This window comes from Triturus cristatus, chromosome 3_2 (genome assembly GCF_964204655.1).
Source record: "Triturus cristatus chromosome 3_2, aTriCri1.1, whole genome shotgun sequence".
Classification (NCBI taxonomy): domain Eukaryota; kingdom Metazoa; phylum Chordata; class Amphibia; order Caudata; family Salamandridae; genus Triturus; species Triturus cristatus.
Genome location: NC_140584.1, coordinates 1,045,413,342 through 1,045,434,597, shown reverse-complemented (window position 1 = coordinate 1,045,434,597; position 21,256 = coordinate 1,045,413,342).

Below are 21,256 nucleotides of genomic sequence, written 5' to 3'. Positions count from 1 at the left end.
CTCCACAGTACCTCCTGTAGAACGGAACGTGTCCCGGCGTCACCGCCCTGCTCTGGGCGACCCCAGTTTTCTGTCCCAACACCCCACGCCCGAGAGCCTGGTTATCCAGGCCTCTACTTCCCAATCCTCCTTCCCGTCCGCTACACCGGATCGGGAATCCAAGAGGCTGGAACAGTACGGTAGGAGGCCCGGACGCGGCTCGCCCAGGCTCTTGCCGACGGGAGGGATGCAGCGCGACATGCTATTCGATGTGGACTAGACACTACAGACTCGCTGGGTAGGACGATGTCAACCACGATGGCGCTCCGCCGCCACGCCTGGCAGCGGTCCACGTCTTTCTCAGGGGATGTCCAGAGCACCCTCATGGATATGCCCTTTGATGGCACTCGCCTTTTTGGCGAAAAGGCAGATAGTGCGCTGGTGCGCTTCAAGGACTCCCGGGCTACGGCCAAGTCCTTGAGCCTCTCGGGGCCGCGACTGCAAACTTCCGCTTTTTGTCCCTTTCGTGGCCAAGGAAGGGGCGGCCCCTCATGTCTGCCTAGCCACCGGCTGCAGAACAAACCTGCACGTAGTCACGGACATGGATTCCGCCGAGGCGGTACCGGGGGTCAACGTGCCGGTCAGTCCACATCAACCCCGGCAGCATCCACCTCAAAGCCCTCCTGTCCGTGCTTTCAGGCCCATTCCACGCCAGTGGGAGGCAGAGTTCGCCATCACCTGCTCCTCTGGCGTTCCATTACGTCGGACAGGTGGGTGATGCAAATCGTCCGAAGGGGCTACTCCCTCCCCTTCGAGACGACCCCTCCAGCCATGCCACTGAAGAGCCACCGCATGTCGGGGGATCACTTGAATCTTCTACGGGAGGAAGTTGCAGCCCTCTTGACCAAGGGGGCCGTTGAGCGCGTTCCTGGTCCAGAAGTAGGTCGTGGTTGCTATTCCCACTACTTTCTGGTTCCCAAGAAGGGCAAAGGGGGCCTACGCCCTATCTTGGACCTCTGAAGCGTCAATGCCTTCCTCCGGAAGGAGAGGTTCAAGATGCTTACCCTAGCTCAGGTTCTGGCTGCCCTGGATCCAGGAGACTGGATGGTAGCATTGGACTTGCAGGATGCTTATTTTCACATTCCCGTCCTGCCAGCCCACCGGCGTTACCTGCGGTTCACGGTGGGTCAGGAGCATTTTCAGTTCACGGTGCTCCCCTTCGGCCTCACCAGTGCCCCTCGGGTGTTCACGAAAGTGATGGCGGTGGTCGCAGCTCATCTGCGCAGATCAGGGGTTCCAGTCTTCCCCTATCTCAACGACTGGCTGTTGAAGGCGGGCTCGCCCCAGCAAGTCGTCTCCCACCTCCAGACTACGGCCGACCTCCTGCATTTGCTGGGGTTCTCCATCAACGTGCCGAAGTCGCATATGAGTCCCTCCCAGAAGCTCCTTTTCATCGGGCGGTTCTGGACTCGGCGCAGTTCCGGGCTTATCCTCCGGAGCAGCGTGTCCGGGATATTCAGGCTCTGATTCCCATCTTTCAGTCTCTATCCCGGGTTTCGGTCAGGTTGGTGCTGCTGATGGCCTCCTGCATCCTGTTAGTGCATCACGCCAGGTGGCGAATGCGGGCTCTGCAGTGGGACCTGAAGTTTCAGTGAGCCCAGCATCGGGGCAACCTGTCCGACCATGTCTTGATCTTGGAGGGCACTGCAAAACAGTTGCAGTGGTGGCTCACGAACCGCGATTGGGTCAGCGGCAGGTCCCTCTCCCTACCCCACCCGGAGCATGTAGTGGTGACGGATGCGTCCCTCCTGGGATGGGGGGGCCACATGGGGGAGGCGGAGATCAGAGGACTCTGGTCTCCGGCGAAGTCTCTGCTCCATATCAACCTTTTGGAGTTGAGAGCGATCCGACTTGCACTGAAGGCATTCCTTCCCATTATCCGGGGAAGTGTGGTGCAGGTGTTCACGGACAACACCACCGCCATGTGGTATTGCAACAAACAGGGCGGGGTGGGGTCGTGGACCCTTTGTCAGGAGGCTCTGCGCCTCTGGTCATAGCTGGAACTTCAGGGCATCACCCTGGTGGTTCAACATCTGGCGGGTTCTCTGAACGCCAGAACAGACGAACTCAGCCGCCCGTGCATGATGGATCACGAATGGCATCTCAACTTGGACGTGGCGCAAGGCCTCTTTCGGCAGTGGGGAGAGCCTTGGTTAGATCTATTCACCACTCGAAGAGAACGCGCAATGTCAGCAGTTCTGCGCGTTGGAGTTTCCAAGGCGTCTCTCGCTCGGGGATGCTTGTCGTCGCGAGTGGATTTGCGGTCTGCTGTACACCTTTCCGCCTATACCACTTCTGCCCAGAGTGCTGAAGAAGATAAGGCGCGACCGAGCCCAAGTCATCTTGGTGGCTCCGGATTGGGCACGAAGGTACTGGTATCCCGAGCTACTCAGTCTGTCAATCGATCCCCCGATACGACTGCCTCTTCAGGAGGACCTTCTGTCGCAGCAGCAGGGGACGGTCCACCACCCGAACCTGTCCAGTCTCCACCTCCATGCGTGGAGATTGAGCGGCGACAGTTGATGCCATTTGACTTGCCTCCTGAAGTCTGCGATGTGATTCTGGCAGCCAGGCGTCCCACCACTAAAACGGTATACGCCTGTAGGTGGAACAAATTTGTGGCATGGTGCACAGCAAAGGCTGTGGATCCCCTTTCCGCCCCTCTTTCTGAGGTTCTTCTCTTCCTTCTTTCTTTGACCCAGCAGGGCTCTGCTCTGGACACTCTTAAAGGTTATCTTTCTGCTATCTCTGCCTTCCTCCGGCTTCCTGATCAGCCTTCTCTTTTCAAATCCCCTGTTGTTTCTCGATTCCTTAAGGGCATTGCTCACATGTTTCCTCCTGTCCCTTTCGTAATGCCTCAGTGGGATTTGAATCTTGTTTTGACATATCTGATGTGCGCTCCCTTTGAGCCACTTCATAATTGTACTCTTCGTCTGTTGACGCTTAAGACTGCTTTCCTGGTAGCCATCACCTCTGCTAGAAGGGTGAGTGAGCTCCAGGCTCTCTCTTCTAAGCCTCCTTTCCTTTCTATCCATCTGGACAAGGTTGTGCTCCGCACTCGCCCTTCCTTCCTAAGGTTGTGACTGCCTTTCACATCGGGCAGTCTGTTACGCTGCCCACTTTCTATCCGCCTCCGCATCCCTCGAAAGAGGAGGAGAGGCTCCACCGTCTGGACCCAAAACGTGCGCTCTCCTATCTGGACCGCGCAAAACAGTTCCGGGTGGATGACCAACTCTTCGTTGGCTACGTGGGCGCTAAGAAGGGGCGGGCGGTGCACAAGCGGACCATCTCTCGGTGGGTCGTTTTGTGCATCAAAGCTTGTTACTCCTTAGCTAAAAAGGAACCTCCTGTTGGGCTGAGGGCCCATTCCACTCGGGCCACGGCGGCGACGACTGCCCTGGGTCGGGGAGTCCCCTTGCAGGACATTTGTCAGGCCGCAACGTGGGCCTCGCTGCACATGTTTGCCAAGCATTATTGCCTGGACAGCCAAGTCCGGAGAGACGGCTTCTTTGGCCGTTCTGTTCTCCAGGACTTTCTGGTGTGATCTTGGTTCGCAGACCCACCACCGGGGTTGGTATTACCGGGGTATCTATTCTAGGGTGAGGAATCTAACTAACGTGTTTCTTTCAGATGAGCAAGTTAGTTACCTTCGGTAACGATGCATCTGTAAGAAACATTAGTTAGTTAGATTCCTCACCGACCCACCCATCCTCCCCGTTCTGCGAACCGACATCTAGGGTTACGGTTATCCTTTTCAGGGCCCTAGACTTTTTTGGCACCAGTGTCGGTCTTTTGCATGGCTCTGCGTTCCTGGCGCGGAAAGCTATGTACAAGAACTGACGTCAGCGCGCGAAGGCGGCATCTAAGTACTCCGACGACGTAATTCCAGCGCACGACGCCGATGATGGACGCGGAGCCGCAGACGACGCCTAGCGACGCGCAAGGGGTATTGCTGACGAAAAATCTTTCCGGATCCAGCGTGACGCCTGGAGATATTCTCAGGTGAGGATTCTAACTAACTAATGTTTCTTACAGATACATCGTTCCAGAAGGTAAGTAACTTGTTCGTTAGGTATGTCGCACTGCAGCTCATGGATTAAAGTAGAAAAAAAGTCCTATCACGAGGTCAAAGATGGCCTCGTCATAACGCTTTGTTTTTTCTTCCCCCTTTAAGCCATGTTGCATAGCAGTCCGAGCTGCTGTGGAATATGTGTCAAAACAGCGCAGGGGGGCAAACAGCACGCGGGAGGAGGGCGTGGGCACAGCGGGAGGGGGGGTTGAGGATCAAACAAAGGTCAGCAGGGAAGTGCATAAGTGAGGAGACCATACAGTACCATAAAGTGCAAGTCACTGTACGGCACCAGTGACCAGTAAGAAGCAATGAAACAAGAGTAACGTGGAAGGCAACCAATGGTAAATAGTGGGTGGGCTCTAAGCATGTTTTAAAGCTTTCTTGGGAACAATAGCTTCCCCTGACAGTGCATTTGCAGACCTGCATTTTTTGCTTGAGAAGAGCCAAGAAAACAGCCCTTATAAAGGCCAGTTTGAAAGGGGGAAGGCATCAGCTCAACGCCTTAGTCTTCGAGGGGAAAAGGTGCCCATCAAAGTGCAGAGGTGCAGGTCGTGCGCCAAAGCATCCGAGGAGCGTGGAAGAAATGCAGGAGGAACTTGAGTAAGGAGGGTGGAATGGAGGGAAACCTAAATGTGCTGATGTGGGGTGTGTCGAGAATGTTAAACTCGTAATCTGGTGCAGTATTAGAATGTGTATGAATGTAACTGCTTGTTGTTGTTTGAAATAAAATGATTAATTAAAAAAAGAGAGATGCAGGTCGTTTTGGTCAGTATCACTGAGATATCATGCTTGAACAGACTGCAGCACTTTCATAAGACACGCGTGGTGGAAACTGGCAGAAGTGGAGGACAAATCACTGACATATCACATGTTAGATGTAATAAAGGGCATCATCACAGAAGTATCACTTGTGAGACGTATACAGACTAACAGGGGGTATTACCACTGACATATCACATGTGAGATGTAATAAAGAGCTAGCACGTTCCTGAATAGGAATATGTCATTCGTGATGCACTCGGTTTTAGAGATGACGTCTCTTTTTATAGATTCAACTGATGACTCAAGGTAGTTTTGAACTTCGTCAAAGTTTATTAGACACTTTCTTTAGTGTAATTTCATAGAATTATATTCATGGTATCGTTAATCCAAATATCCATTCATCGTATCATTAATCCAAATTGTGAGAAGTTGGCCTGATGTATGATGTCACTAGTTATAGTGTACACCTTATATCAGTCCAAATACCCTTATGGTGTAAAGTCAACCTTATAGACCAGCTATCCTAGTGGTAGCATGGACAAGAGCAGTCTTAGGCTAAACTCTGAATGGCATGTGAAGCCAGCTGTGATACCATATATAATCCCTTGAATACCAAATGAAAGGACACCACAACAGATATATATATAAAATAAAGTGTATTTATTCTAAGCAAACCCTCAGCACTCTTTATGAGATTAGAGGTAAGTACAACACAGTCTTATTAATGCATACAGTAAGTCACACAGGTAAGTAATACAGTTAGGCCCTAGGGGCCACGCAAACCATATACTAAGTAAGTGGTATAAGAACCACTGTCACGGAAATAGAATAGGCCTAGGCCTAGGGAATCGCTGGGGCTGCACTACACTAGCGTTAGTTAGGAAGTGGGAGGCCCACGGGATTCGTGTGCAGAGTGGAAACACTCACGCGTAATGCGTAAAAGTCAATAGCAATAGTACAGTTTAGAAAACGGTAGATTTAGGACACTTCCGGAGTAGCTAGGAAGTTGAGACTTGAAAACTAGACACTAGGATAGTCACTATCCTGATGAGCACCGGAGTACCCAAGTTACCTAGCCCACAGGCTGCGGGTGCATAGGGGTGAAGATGCGTCGTTTTCGTCGTCGACTCCTATGGATGCCTGAAGAAAGATGCTGACAGGCAGTCAGTGAAGAGTGTCCGGTGGATCCCAAGGCTGGGATCAAGAAGAGAAGAAACCTGCAAGCAGAAGGGACAGAGTCAAGGTCACTAGCCAGTGACCACGTGGAACCAGGAAGGAACCAGGCGATGTCGTGAAGAGTTGCAGGTGAAGGTGAAGCTTGTCGCTGCAGCCAGGAGGACCAGGAAGCGTCGAGGACGACCAGGACCAGGAGGCGAGCTGTCCCACAAAGGCTCTTGCTGTCGGCGGCGTCGAAGTTGGACTAGGACTCACCAAGCCTTGGCAAGCGGAATCCACGAAGAACAAAGGACTTGCTTCTGGTGCAGACCAGGAAGGTCTGGGGTGCTTCTTCTTTGCAGAGAAGCGGGAGCCAGTCTGGAGGAGCCAAACCAGCGCAGAAGATTTCAGGGTGCGTCGTCACAGAGGCCACTAGCCAGCGGGCAAGCAACCGGACAGACGCGGCAAGTAGGAAAATGCTGAAGGGCCCCACGCAGGACTCGTGGAGTGTGGGGGGGCTGATCTTCGGTGCAGATGGTGCTTGGGGTTGGGGCTTCTCAATCCCCGGTGCACAACTTCGAGGGTACCTCAGAAGCTGCGCTGTAAGTTACTAGCCACTTTTCCCAGGTAGCCGGTCCCACGTCGCTCGTCGCCTCCACGGATCTCAGCTCTGCTGCAGATGTGGATGAGGGTCGGAGAAGTCTGGAAGTCAAGGCTCTGGTCGGGCTCTGCAGTCGGTTCCTCGTAGAACGGTCGCAAAGCAAAGGGTAGTCTCTTGATGGTGCCTGTTTGCACAGGGTAGCCACTCCTTGGCTACAAGGGAGATTCTTCAGTCTTCTTCTTTCGTCGAATGTCGAAGGTCCAGAGTTTCTGTTCAGTTTTGCAGGTTCAGGATAATCTAAAGTCTTGAGGCCCAACTCCCACTCTTATACTAATCTGGGGGGCTGGGATACCTGCTAGGTCACGCCTTATGGGTGGGACCTGGGAGGGGGTGGTTACACCCACTTCCCTTTGTCCAGTTTCGCGCCAGAGCTGGGGCTGGAGTGCCCCAGCGCCGGTTTGAACTGGACTATGCAAGGAACACCTTGTGTGCCCCAGGCATGTCTCATTCCTTTCAGCCCACCCTGCCCCAATACACTAAAGGCTGTCTGGGGAGGTGCTAGCTCCTCCCCAAGCAGGAAACCTATTGTCCAGGCCTCCCTGGCTGGGATCACTCCCAGCTGCAGGAGGTCAGACTTGTGTCGTGGCAGCAGCATCCATTTTGTGATGCTGAGGCTTTGGTCAGAGGCTAACAGTTGAAGTATGATTTTAACATGTCTTTCCCTCTAGAAGGGGGGAATAATATTCTCATGTCCAGAAATGGCATGGGGGTATTATTCCCTAGTGTTAGACACCTTACACGACATGTTTTGATAAAGCCAAACCATAGTTACCATAACCGTCTAAGATTATAAGGCACTTTAAGAGTATATGGTAGGCTATATCATAGAACAGCTATAAGGACAAGGTTCCGAAAGCTGCAGACAGGCTCAGCTCATGCTAGAGCACCATCTCACATGTTACCAAGCACTCTGCCTCCAGGATTGTCAAGGCCTGCCATAGGAGTGACTGATAGGTACACATGTGTCTATATGTAAGTTAGGTATAGGAATACTACACCTAAGCAAGGGGTGATTACACGACCTTGCCCCAGCTGAGTGATCAGCCAGTTGTGTCAAAATGGAAGGCCAGGCCAGGGGTGGCATAATACATGCTGCAGCCCCTGGTAGGCCTAGGGTACACCTATGCCCTGGGTACCTAGGGTACACTGTACAGGGGCCAATAAGGTGATCCTATCCAAATGGGTTATGCACCTAAAGTACATAGTATTAATTTAGAGAGAGAACAGCAGGGCTGTGGGTCTGATTAGCAGGCCCACAGCCACATCTAAGTCGAAAACCAGTAAAGCAAAAGCAAAAAGTGGGGGTGAACATAGAAAGCAGACCCTACTCTCCTACACAACCCCCCCCCCCAAACTTAGGGACATTAAACTAACCTTGACCAGTTGAGTCTTCATGTTCTAAGTGGAAATATCTGGAGAGTCCATCTGCATTGGCATGGTCAGTCCCAGGTCTATGTTCCACTGTGAAGTCCATCCCCTGTAGGGAAATGGACCACCTAAGAAGTTTGGGATTTTCACCCTTCATCTGATTTAGCCACAAGAGGGGCTTATGGTCTGTCTGAATCTTGAAGTGAGTGCCAAACAAGTATGGCCTCAGCTTCTTCAGGGCCCAAACCACAGCAAAGGCCTCCCTCTCAATAGCTGACCAACGTTTCTCTCTAGGGGTCAGCCTTCTACTTATAAAAGCAATGGGCTGGTCTTGACCATCTACATTCAGTTGTGAAAGAACAGCTCCCACACCTAACTCAGAAGCATCTGTCTGGACAATGAACTCTTTGGAGTAGTCTGGACTTTTCAGAATAGGTGCACTGCACATGGCCTGCTTCAGGTCATCAAATGCTTTTTGACAGCTTACTGTCCACTGAACTTTCTTTGGCATCTTCTTGGAGGTCAAGTCATTAAGTGGTGTCACTATGGACCCATAGTTCTTAACAAACTTTCTGTAGTACCCAGTCAGGCCCAAGAAAGCTCTGACCTGAGTCTGGGTAGTTGGAGGAGCCCAGTCCTTTATGGTCTGGATCTTTCTCTCCAGTGGTTGAACCTGACCCCCACCAACTAGGTGGCCCAGGTATACAACCTTGCTCTGCCCTATCTGGCACTTAGTGGCCTTGATAGTGAGGCCTGCCTTTTGCAGGGCCTCTAAAACATTCCTCAGGTGGACCAGGTGATCCTCCCAGGTGGAGCTAAAGACAGCAATATCATCAAGATAAGCTGCACAATAATCATCCAACCCAGTAAGGACTTGATTCACCAGCCTTTGGAAAGTGGCAGGTGCATTCTTCAAACCAAAGGGCATTACCACAAATTGATAATGTCCTCCTGGGGTCGAGAAAGCAGTTTTGGCCTTTGCACTCTCAGCTAGTCTGATTTGCCAGTAGCCTGCTGTTAGGTCAAATGTGCTCAAAAACTTAGCAGCTGCCAGTCTGTCAATGAGCTCATCTGCCCTAGGTATTGGGTGGGCATCTGTCCTAGTGACAGCATTGAGACCTCTGTAATCCACGCAAAACCTCATCTCTCTCTTACCATCTTGGGTGTGAGGTTTTGGCACAAGGACTACAGGACTAGCCCAAGGGCTCTCTGAAGGTTCAATGACTCCCAGCTCCAACATCTTTTGTACCTCAACTTTTATGCAGTCCCTGACATGGTCAGGTTGCCTGTAGATTTTACTCTTCACAGGCAGACTGTCACCAGTGTCCACCTCATGGGTGCACCAGTTTGTCTGACTTGGGGTCAGAGAGAACATATGTCTGTAGGATTGCAGAACCTGTCTGCAGTCCTGTTGCTGATGGACAGTGAGGCTGTCAGAAAAGACCACACCATCAACTGAGCCATCATCAGGGTTCTGAGTCAACAGGTCTGGGAGAGGGTCACTCTCTTCCTCCTGCCCCTCATCTGTAGCCATGAGTAGCCCCATGTCTGCCCTGTCAACATATGCCTTCAATCTGTTGACATGAAGCACCCTGTGGGGGCTTCTGGGAGTCCCAAGGTCCACCAAGTAGGTGACTTCTCCCTTTTTCTCAACAATAGTGTGGGGTCCAGACCATTTGTCTTGGAGTGCTGCTGGGGCCACTGGCTCCAACACCCACACTTTCTGTCCTGGCTGGTAAACAGTCAGTACAGCCTTTTGGTCATGCCAAGCTTTTTGGAGTTCTTGGCTTGCCTCAAGGTTTTTAGAAGCCTTCTTCATATACTCTGCCATCCTGGAGCGGAGACCAAGTACATAATCCACTATGTCTAGTTTGGGTTGTCTGAGAGGTCTCTCCCATCCTTCCTTCACCAAACACAGGGGTCCTCTTACAGGATGCCCAAACAAAAGCTCAAAAGGGCTGTAGCCAACCCCCTTTTGTGGGACCTCTCTGTAAGCAAACAGAAGGCAGGGTAAAAGGATGTCCCATCTTCGCCTAAGCTTGTCTGGTAATCCTTTTATCATTCCCTTTAGGGTCTTGTTGAATCTCTCAACAAGCCCATTGCACTGTGGGTGATAGGGTGTGGTGAACTTATAGTTAACACCACACTCCTTCCACATTGCAGTCAAGTATCCTGACATGAAGTTGGCACCTCTGTCAGAAATGACCTCCTTTGGAAAGCCCACTCTGGAGAATACTCCAAGCAGGGCCCTTGCCACAACAGGAGCTGTTGTGGTCCTCAGGGGGATTGCTTCTGGGTATCTGGTGGCATGGTCCACTATCACCAGTATGAATCTGTGCCCAGATGCTGTTTGTGGGTCCATTGGTCCTACAATATCTATGCCCACTCTTTCAAAGGGGACCCCCACCACAGGTAGTGGTATGAGGGGGGCCTTTGTGGTGCCACCTGATTTGCCACTGGCTTGGCAGGTGACACAGGAGCGACAAAACTCCTTAGTATCTTCTGACATATGGGGCCAGTGAAAGTGAGGGACAAGCCTGTCCCAAGTCTTGTTCTGGCCTAAATGTCCTGCAAGGGGAATATCATGGGCCAAGGTTAGAAGGAAGCCTCTGAACTTCAGTGGTATGACCAACCTCCTGGATGCACCAGGCTTGGGGTCTCTAGCCTCTGAGTACAGTAGCCCTTCATCCCAATACACTCTATGGGTACCTTGAGCATTCCCTGCAGCCTCAGCAGCAGCCAGCTGTCTAAGGGGTTCAAGAGAGGGGCAGTCTAATTGAGCTTGCCTCAGATCTGCCCTGGAAGGTCCCCCTGTCCCAAGAAACTCAACCTGATCAGGTTCAAGTTCTTCTAGGACAGTTCCTTCAGGGCTCTCAGAATCATCCTCCTGGGAGGGCTGATCCACCACCTGAGGCAGGGGGGAAGGCACAGCCTTAACCCTACTGCTCTTTCTCTTGGATTGTGACTGGTCCATCGTTTCAGGATCCAGCACTTGTTCAGTGTTGCACTTTTTGGCCTGTGACCTGGTCACAGCAAGGACATGTGCATCTATCCCCAGCATTTCTGCATGGGTCCTATACTCCACTTCAGACCAAACTGAAGTTTCAAGATCATTGCCCAGTAAACACTCTACAGGAAGGTCTGAACTAACAACAACTTTCTTGAGGCCAGTTACCCCTCCCCAGGAGAAGTTAACAATAGCCACACTATGGGAGGTAGTGGCATTGCTAGCGTTGGTCACTAGGTAATTCTCACCTAGTATGATCTGTCCAGGGTCCACAAAAGCAGGTGTCACCATTGTGACACTAGCTCCAGTGTCCCTGTAGGCCTGAGCCATTCTTTGGTTGATAAAAGGTGTCTGTCTGTACTTGCCCAGGTTACTGGGGCCTACAGTAGAGGACAAAGCTAAGTCCCCATCACAGATCAGAACAGCCTGAGTAGGTACTCTGACTAGGCCAGAATCCTCCTCAGTTCCCAGGGTTAACCCTACTACATCCTTTTGCTGGGAACCACCACTTACAGCTGAACTAGGGGGTACAGTTGCCTTAGGGGCAATGGTGGCTGGGGGCTTATCCTTTTTGGTGCACTCACTAAACCAATGTGAGTTGGACTTACAATAGTTGCACCATGGTTTCTTTTGGCCATCTTTCTTCTTATCCTTTTTGGAACCACCCTCCCCCTGAGCCTTTTGGGGGCCTGGTGAAGACTTCTGGTCTTTTTGTTTCTGCTCATTACCCTTCTGGTCTGCCTTTTTCTGATCACCGCCCTGGTTCTGGTTTTTCTGCTTAACTCTAGTCCTGACCCATCTATCTGCCTTCTTTCCCAATTCTTGGGGAGAAGTCAGATCAGAATCAATCAGGTGTTGATGCAATAGCTGGTTTTGACAGTTGTTAAGTATTTGCTCTCTCATGATCAAATTATACAATCCTGTATAGTCCTTAACCTTACTTCCCATTAGCCAGCCTTCCAGAGCCTTAGTGGCACAATCTACAAAGTCAGTCCAGTCCTGAGTCTGTGTCTTCTGGGTATCCCTGAACAACAACCTGTATTGTTCAGTGGTTAGGCCAAACCCATCAATCAGAGCACTCTTCAGGACAGTGTAATTATCTGCATCCTCATCACTAACTGTGAGGAGCTTGTCTCTTCCTTTCTCAGAGAAGGAGAGCCACAAGATAGCTGCCCACTGACTTTGGGGTACCTGCTGTACTTTGCAAGCTCTCTCCAAAGCAGTTATCCATGTGTGGATGTCATCCCCACACTTGTAGGGAGGGACAATCTTGCTCAGGTTTCTATTATCATGGTGCCTGTCTCTATCTCTAGGAATGTTGCTGCCACCAGTGGGTTCTAACCCACTTAACTTTTGCTCTCTAGCCAGAGCAAGCTTCTCTTTGGCAAGGGCAAGTTCTTCCCTCTGAATCCTCAGATTAGCCTCCCTCATTCTGGCTGCATGCTCCTTTCTCTCAGGTGAAGTCATTCCCCTGTGAGAGGAAGCATTAGAGATGCTAGAGACATGGGAGTGGATGGATTCCCTTGAAGGGGATCTGTCCCACCTGCTTCTCTGTGAATGCCTACTTGGGGGTCTGTATGGGGGGACCCCATGCAAACTCCCATGTAAACTTAAGTTAGCCTGGCTAAGTCTCCTTACTTGGCTCTGGCTGTCTACCTCCCCATCTGAAGCCCCATCTGACTCCTCTGTGGTGGGTAGACCCTCCTCTGTGCCTAGGGCACCTGCCTGAGATGCCCTATGAGCATCATACTCCTCTAGGAGTTGTCTTAACTGAAGGAGGGTAGGGTTTGCACCCTGTTTTATTCCTCTGGAGGTACACAAGTGTCTCATCTCCTGGAATGTTAGGGTATCATATCTAGAGGGGATCTTTTGCAGACCTGATCCTCCTGAGAGAGCATCTACTTGATCTACTCTCAGAGACATGATCTAGTGAGGGTGTGGTGTGTGCACCTACCTACACTAGTTGTATCTACTAAACCTCTCTAGTAGTTGTAGTCAGGGTGTGTTACTCCCTTCAACCTACAACTACAAAGTCCAGCAGGACTTAAGTATAATAATCTATGTTATATGTACCTAGACAATATCTGTGTGATCTTTCAATTTAGTATCTCAAGATTACAATGGTATTACAACAGCAAGCTCAGATCCCAACCGCTGCTCACCAATGTGAGAAGTTGGCCTGATGTATGATGTCACTAGTTATAGTGTACACCTTATATCAGTCCAAATACCCTTATGGTGATTGGTTGTAAAGTCAACCTTATAGACCAGCTATCCTAGTGGTAGCATGGACAAGAGCAGTCTTAGGCTAAACTCTGAATGGCATGTGAAGCCAGCTGTGATACCATATATAATCCCTTGAATACCAAATGAAAGGACACCACAACAGATATATATATAAAATAAAGTGTATTTATTCTAAGCAAACCCTCAGCACTCTTTATGAGATTAGAGGTAAGTACAACACAGTCTTATTAATGCATACAGTAAGTCACACAGGTAAGTAATACAGTTAGGCCCTAGGGGCCACGCAAACCATATACTAAGTAAGTGGTATAAGAACCACTGTCACGGAAATAGAATAGGCCTAGGCCTAGGGAATCGCTGGGGCTGCACTACACTAGCGTTAGTTAGGAAGTGGGAGGCCCACGGGATTCGTGTGCAGAGTGGAAACACTCACGCGTAATGCGTAAAAGTCAATAGCAATAGTACAGTTTAGAAAACGGTAGATTTAGGACACTTCCGGAGTAGCTAGGAAGTTGAGACTTGAAAACTAGACACTAGGATAGTCACTATCCTGATGAGCACCGGAGTACCCAAGTTACCTAGCCCACAGGCTGCGGGTGCATAGGGGTGAAGATGCGTCGTTTTCGTCGTCGACTCCTATGGATGCCTGAAGAAAGATGCTGACAGGCAGTCAGTGAAGAGTGTCCGGTGGATCCCAAGGCTGGGATCAAGAAGAGAAGAAACCTGCAAGCAGAAGGGACAGAGTCAAGGTCACTAGCCAGTGACCACGTGGAACCAGGAAGGAACCAGGCGATGTCGTGAAGAGTTGCAGGTGAAGGTGAAGCTTGTCGCTGCAGCCAGGAGGACCAGGAAGCGTCGAGGACGACCAGGACCAGGAGGCGAGCTGTCCCACAAACGCTCTTGCTGTCGGCGGCGTCGAAGTTGGACTAGGACTCACCAAGCCTTGGCAAGCGGAATCCACGAAGAACAAAGGACTTGCTTCTGGTGCAGACCAGGAAGGTCTGGGGTGCTTCTTCTTTGCAGAGAAGCGGGAGCCAGTCTGGAGGAGCCAAACCAGCGCAGAAGATTTCAGGGTGCGTCGTCACAGAGGCCACTAGCCAGCGGGCAAGCAACCGGACAGACGCGGCAAGCAGGAAAATGCTGAAGGGCCCCACGCAGGACTCGTGGAGTGTGGGGGGCTGATCTTCGGTGCAGATGGTGCTTGGGGTTGGGGCTTCTCAATCCCCGGTGCACAACTTCGAGGGTACCTCAGAAGCTGCGCTGTAAGTTACTAGCCACTTTTCCCAGGTAGCCGGTCCCACGTCGCTCGTCGCCTCCACGGATCTCAGCTCTGCTGCAGATGTGGATGAGGGTCGGAGAAGTCTGGAAGTCAAGGCTCTGGTCGGGCTCTGTAGTCGGTTCCTCGTAGAACGGTCGCAAAGCAAAGGGTAGTCTCTTGATGGTGCCTGTTTGCACAGGGTAGCCACTCCTTGGCTACAAGGGAGATTCTTCAGTCTTCTTCTTTCGTCGAATGTCGAAGGTCCAGAGTTTCTGTTCAGTTTTGCAGGTTCAGGATAATCTAAAGTCTTGAGGCCCAACTCCCACTCTTATACTAATCTGGGGGGCTGGGATACCTGCTAGGTCACGCCTTATGGGTGGGACCTGGGAGGGGGTGGTTACACCCACTTCCCTTTGTCCAGTTTCGCGCCAGAGCTGGGGCTGGAGTGCCCCAGCGCCGGTTTGAACTGGACTATGCAAGGAACACCTTGTGTGCCCCAGGCATGTCTCATTCCTTTCAGCCCACCCTGCCCCAATACACTAAAGGCTGTCTGGGGAGGTGCTAGCACCTCCCCAAGCAGGAAACCTATTGTCCAGGCCTCCCTGGCTGGGATCACTCCCAGCTGCAGGAGGTCAGACTTGTGTCGTGGCAGCAGCATCCATTTTGTGATGCTGAGGCTTTGGTCAGAGGCTAACAGTTGAAGTATGATTTTAACATGTCTTTCCCTCTAGAAGGGGGGAATAATATTCTCATGTCCAGAAATGGCATGGGGGTATTATTCCCTAGTGTTAGACACCTTACACGACATGTTTTGATAAAGCCAAACCATAGTTACCATAACCGTCTAAGATTATAAGGCACTTTAAGAGTATATGGTAGGCTATATCATAGAACAGCTATAAGGACAAGGTTCCGAAAGCTGCAGACAGGCTCAGCTCATGCTAGAGCACCCTCTCACATGTTACCAAGCACTCTGCCTCCAGGATTGTCAAGGCCTGCCATAGGAGTGACTGATAGGTACACATGTGTCTATATGTAAGTTAGGTATAGGAATACTACACCTAAGCAAGGGGTGATTACACGACCTTGCCCCAGCTGAGTGATCAGCCAGTTGTGTCAAAATGGAAGGCCAGGCCAGGGGTGGCATAATACATGCTGCAGCCCCTGGTAGGCCTAGGGTACACCTATGCCCTGGGTACCTAGGGTACACTGTACAGGGGCCAATAAGGTGATCCTATCCAAATGGGTTATGCACCTAAAGTACATAGTATTAATTTAGAGAGAGAACAGCAGGGCTGTGGGTCTGATTAGCAGGCCCACAGCCACATCTAAGTCGAAAACCAGTAAAGCAAAAGCAAAAAGTGGGGGTGAACATAGAAAGCAGACCCTACTCTCCTACACAAATGCCCAATGCATTTCGGGCTTGTTTAAGCCCTTCTTCAGGGGCGATGCTCTGAAAGGACAAGTGTAGGAATCAGTCTGAGAATGAGATCATTTTAAATAAAACGAAACAGAATGTGCCCATCAGGTCTTGGGGTAAAAAAGGTGGTGATTACATCAATCGGAATTGATGGAGCCGTGAACCATCCGTTCACCCTGAGTGTCATGTCTAAGGAAGCCCTGCTTCCAAGTCTTATCGTAAAACAAAAATCGTGAAGAGATTGTGAGAAAGATAAGAACGTGTATTTCAAACTCACTACGGTGCCGGTCACGTATAACGGAAAAAATCGTGAAAAGATTGTGAGAAAGATAAGAACGTGTATTTCAAACTCACCACGGTGCTGACCTCGTATAACGGAAAAAGAGACGTGTGTCTGGTGTATGTAGCGTGAGGGTTAAAGAAGAAAACGATTGTGCAGTTTCAAACAATCACCAAGCGAAACAAATGTCTAAAACACAGGGTGTGTAGCATTCATGACGGTGTAAATAAATTGTAGCTACGCGTGTATATCAGAGAAGGAAAAAACAGTGTGATAATAAAATATAACGTCAGGCTAGAAGAGGGATATGCGATTTTAAACCATTGTCGGGAAGTGCAAGGCAGACTTACGGATTGTGATGAACGTTGACGGACCCTCAAGGAGCCGGGAGAACCGTTACATTGTACTCCGGGCGGTGTAAACGATCGTAATCATGTGGTATGAGCCCACGTGATTAAGTAAGAATCGATCACAAGCAATTTCAAAGGCACTTTACCTTGTTTAAACTGTGGCAATTGCACTTCTATTATCAAGGGTACCACCATTCAACATCCGCTACAAGGACACTCAATCAAACTAAGAGTCACAGCCACATGTAACAGTCAGAATCTCATTTACATGTTGAAATGCCCATGTGGCCTAGTGTATGTGGGCAAGACGGAGAGAAAGATTCGCATAAGAATCAACGAACACAAAAGCAATATCCGGACACAACAGGCTAAATCTCCTATCGCCACCCATTTTCATCAGTACCAACACATTTGTCAACTTCGTTTTTTGGTTCTTGAACTAATCCCCCCATCTCAGGGGACGAGACAATTGTCAACATCTACTGCAAAGAGAAATATTTTGGATCCACAAGCTTAATTCTACGTATCCAAAAGGTCTCAATGAACGTTACGACCTTGGCTGCTTCCTATAATCATGTCCTTTTTCACACACAGACACAATGCTCCCTACTTGGACTCCTCAGCACCTCTGGTCCTTTGTAATTTTCATGTTAAATGCATTATTTACCTTGTAACATTTGTTTATAATTATGTTCTTTTCGCTAGCAATATCCCTCGTTGTTGAATTACAACCATGGCAATCTCTTTTTGATGTTGACATTACTCTTACAGTAATCTTACTTTATTTCATGTCAATTTATCCACTACTCCTATTTGAAATCTCTGACATCACCTTCCTTTTCCACCAAGGCAGTGTTAACCTGCATGCTCACGCATCCACGTCACATTTTACCTTATTACACTTTGGAACTACTAGTCTTTTTTGTAGTTCCAATCATACCGCCATTCCACTCACTTTACGTGGTACTATACCACATGATCATGACCTCTCACACCATTCATTGTACTCTTAATTTTCTTATTTTCTTTCTCTTAATTAACTAGCTTGACGACGTACCTACATTCTATTCACGACTTTACTCACTTGATTTCAGCACCCTAAACTCGGGAACTACTAGTCTTTTTTCTATGTAGTTCCTATCTACTCGCGTCTAACTTGTGACCCTACTTAATCACGTGGGCTCATACCACATGATTACGATCGTTTACACCGCCCGGAGTACAATGTAACGGTTCTCCCGGCTCCTTGAGGGTTCGTCAACGTTCACCACAATCCGTAAGTCTGCCTTGCACTTCCCGACAATGGTTTAAAATCGCATATCCCTCTTCTAGCCTGACGTTATATTTTATTATCACACTGTTTTTTCCTTCTCTGATATACACGCGTAGCTACAGTTTATTTACACCGTCATGAATGCTACACACCCTGTGTTTTAGACATTTGTTTCGCTTGGTGATTGTTTGAAACTGCACAATCGTTTTCTTCTTTAACCCTCACGCTACATACACCAGACACACGTCTCTTTTTCCGTTATACGAGGTCAGCACCGTGGTGAGTTTGAAATACACGTTCTTATCTTTCTCACAATCTTTTCACGATTTTTTCCGTTATACGTGACCGTCACCGTGGTGAGTTTGAAATACACGTTCTTATCTTTCTCACAATCTCTTCACGATTTTTGTTTTACGATAAGACTCGGAAGCAGGGCTTCCTTAGACATGACACTCGGGGTGAACGGATGGTTCACGGCTCCATCAATTCCGATTGATGTAATCACCACCTTTTTTACCCCAAGACCTAATCGGCACATTCTGTTTCGTTTTATTTAAAATGATCTCATTCTTAGACTGATTCCTACACTTGTCCTTTCAGAGCGTCGCCCCTGAAGAAGGGCTTAAACAAGCCCGAAATGCATTGGGCATTTGGATTAATGATACGATGAATGGATATTTGGATTAACGATACCATGAATATAATTCTATGAAATTACACTAAAGAAAGTGTCTAATAAACTTTGACGAAGTTCAAAACTACCTTGAGTCATCAGTTGAATCTATAAAAAGAGACGTCATCTCTAAAACCGAGTGCATCACGAATGACATATTCCTATTCAGGAACGTGCTAACTGTCGATTATCTGAACTCCCTACTCAGGGGGACTTATTCGTTTGCACCCACTACCTTGCTTAAATTGTCAACTGGAATACACGGAGTGCGCAGATTCTGTTTTAGACTTTCATGTAATAAAGAGCATCATCATAGAAGTATCACTTGTGAGACGTATATAGACTAACAGGGGGTATTACCACTGACATATCACATGTGAGATGTAATAAAGAGCATCATCACAGAAGTGTCACTTGTGAGACGTATACAGACTAACAGGGGGTTTTACCACTGATGTCATATCACATGTGAGATGTAATAAAGAGCATCATCACAGAAGTATCACTTGTGAGACGTATACAGACTAACAGGGGGTATTACCACTGACATAACACATGTGAGATGTAATAATGAGCATCATCACAGAAGTATCACTTGTGAGACGTGTACAGACTAACAGGGGGTTTTACCACTGACATATCACATGTGAGATGTAATAAAGAGCATCATCACAGAAGTATCACTTGTGAGACGTATACAGACTAACAGGGGGTATTACCACTGACATATCACTTCTGTGAAGGATACAGGCTGATTTGAAGAACATATCACTGAGACATCACTCGTGAGAAGGACACAAACTGGAACAGAAGAACATTTTATTGCAATATCACATGTGAGATGTAGTAACGAGCATCATCACAGAAGTATCACTTGTGAGACGTGTACAGACTAACAGGGGGTATTACCACTGATGACATATCACACGTGAGATGTAATAAAGAGCATCATCACAGAAGTATCACTTGTGAGACGTATACAGACTAACAGGGATATTACCACTGACATATCACATGTGAGATGTAATAAAGAGCATCATCACAGAAGTATCACTTGTGAGACGTGTACAGACTAACAGGGATATTACCACTGACATATCACATGTGAGATGTAATAAAGAGCATCATCACAGAAGTATCACTTGTGAGACGTATACAGACTAACGGGGTATTACCACTGACATATCACATGTGAGATGTAATAAAGAGCATCATCACAGAACTATCACTTGTGAGGCATGTACAGACTAACAGGGATATTACCACTGACATATCACATGTGAGATGTAATAAAGAGCATCATCACAGAAGTATCACTTGTGAGACGTATACAGACTAACGGGGTATTACCACTGACATATCACATGTGAGATGTAATAAAGAGCATCATCACAGAAGTATCACTTGTGAGACGTATACAGACTAACAGGGGGTATTACCACTGACATATCACTTCTGTGAAGGATACAGGCTGATTTGAAGAACATATCACTGAGACATCACTCGTGAGAAGGACACAAACTGGAACAGAAGAACATTTTATTGCAAATTCACAAGTTTAATAGGCACCGGCTTTAATGGAGCGCATATCAGACATGAGACAAATAGAAACTGTAACAGAGGAGGGCAATCACTGGCATAGCACGTGCAATGAAATGGGCGCACTGCCACCGATAAATTATGCGAGGGGCATCCACACTGTAACTGAGGGCATTACCACTGACATATCTCATGTGCCATGGACATAGGCTGTAACAGAGAGGATTGTCATTGAAATATCACACGCGAAGAATACAGGCTGAACGTGTTGGCATTGTCAAACGACAGGTAAAGGGGATACACGGTGTAACAGAGGAAAAGATCACTTGGGTATCTTGTGCAACAATTGTAGGTTGCTACAGGGCATATTTACAGAGATATCACATACATGATGAATACATGCAAAAAAACACGGCATTATCACTGAGAAATTATGTGTGAGGTGGTGGACGACTGACTAAGGCCATTATCACAGAGATGTTGTACATAGGTAATAGCAGAGGGCTTGTCACTGAAATGCCACATATATGACGGATGCATGCAGGCTGTAACAAGGCGTCATCAACCAGCTATCACACGTGCAATCGTTTCGGGTTGATGTGTGTATATCACTCTAAAGTCTGTAACACATGACATGATCACAGATCTCACGTGTGAGGGAAACGGACTGAAACAAAAGGCATTATCACCGAGATACATCTCCGACAGAGACGGGCTGAAATGTAGTGCATATCACTGAAATATCACACGTGAAATGGAAAGAAAGTGCAACAGAGCAAGGTAATATGACCAGTATATCACATCTGCAAGAGAGGCAGGCAGAAACGGAGTGCACTATCACAGATTTCACACGTGAGATGGGGACAGACTGTAAAGGAGGATGTGCTCACTGAGATATCACATGAGACAGATGCAGGTAGCGGGAGGTTAATATCTGTGGCAAAACGTCTATGTGACACTGGTAATAATCGCACGTGAGACACTTAAAACATAGAACGGAAGGTCTAATCTCTGAAGTGCTGCGTGTGAAATAGAGACGGAGTGCATTTTTCACTTACCGAGATATCACGTGCAACAGTAGAGCATGATTTCTAGCATTTCATGTGGAAGATAAGGGTTATCACTGACATCCTACATGTGTGGATACAGACT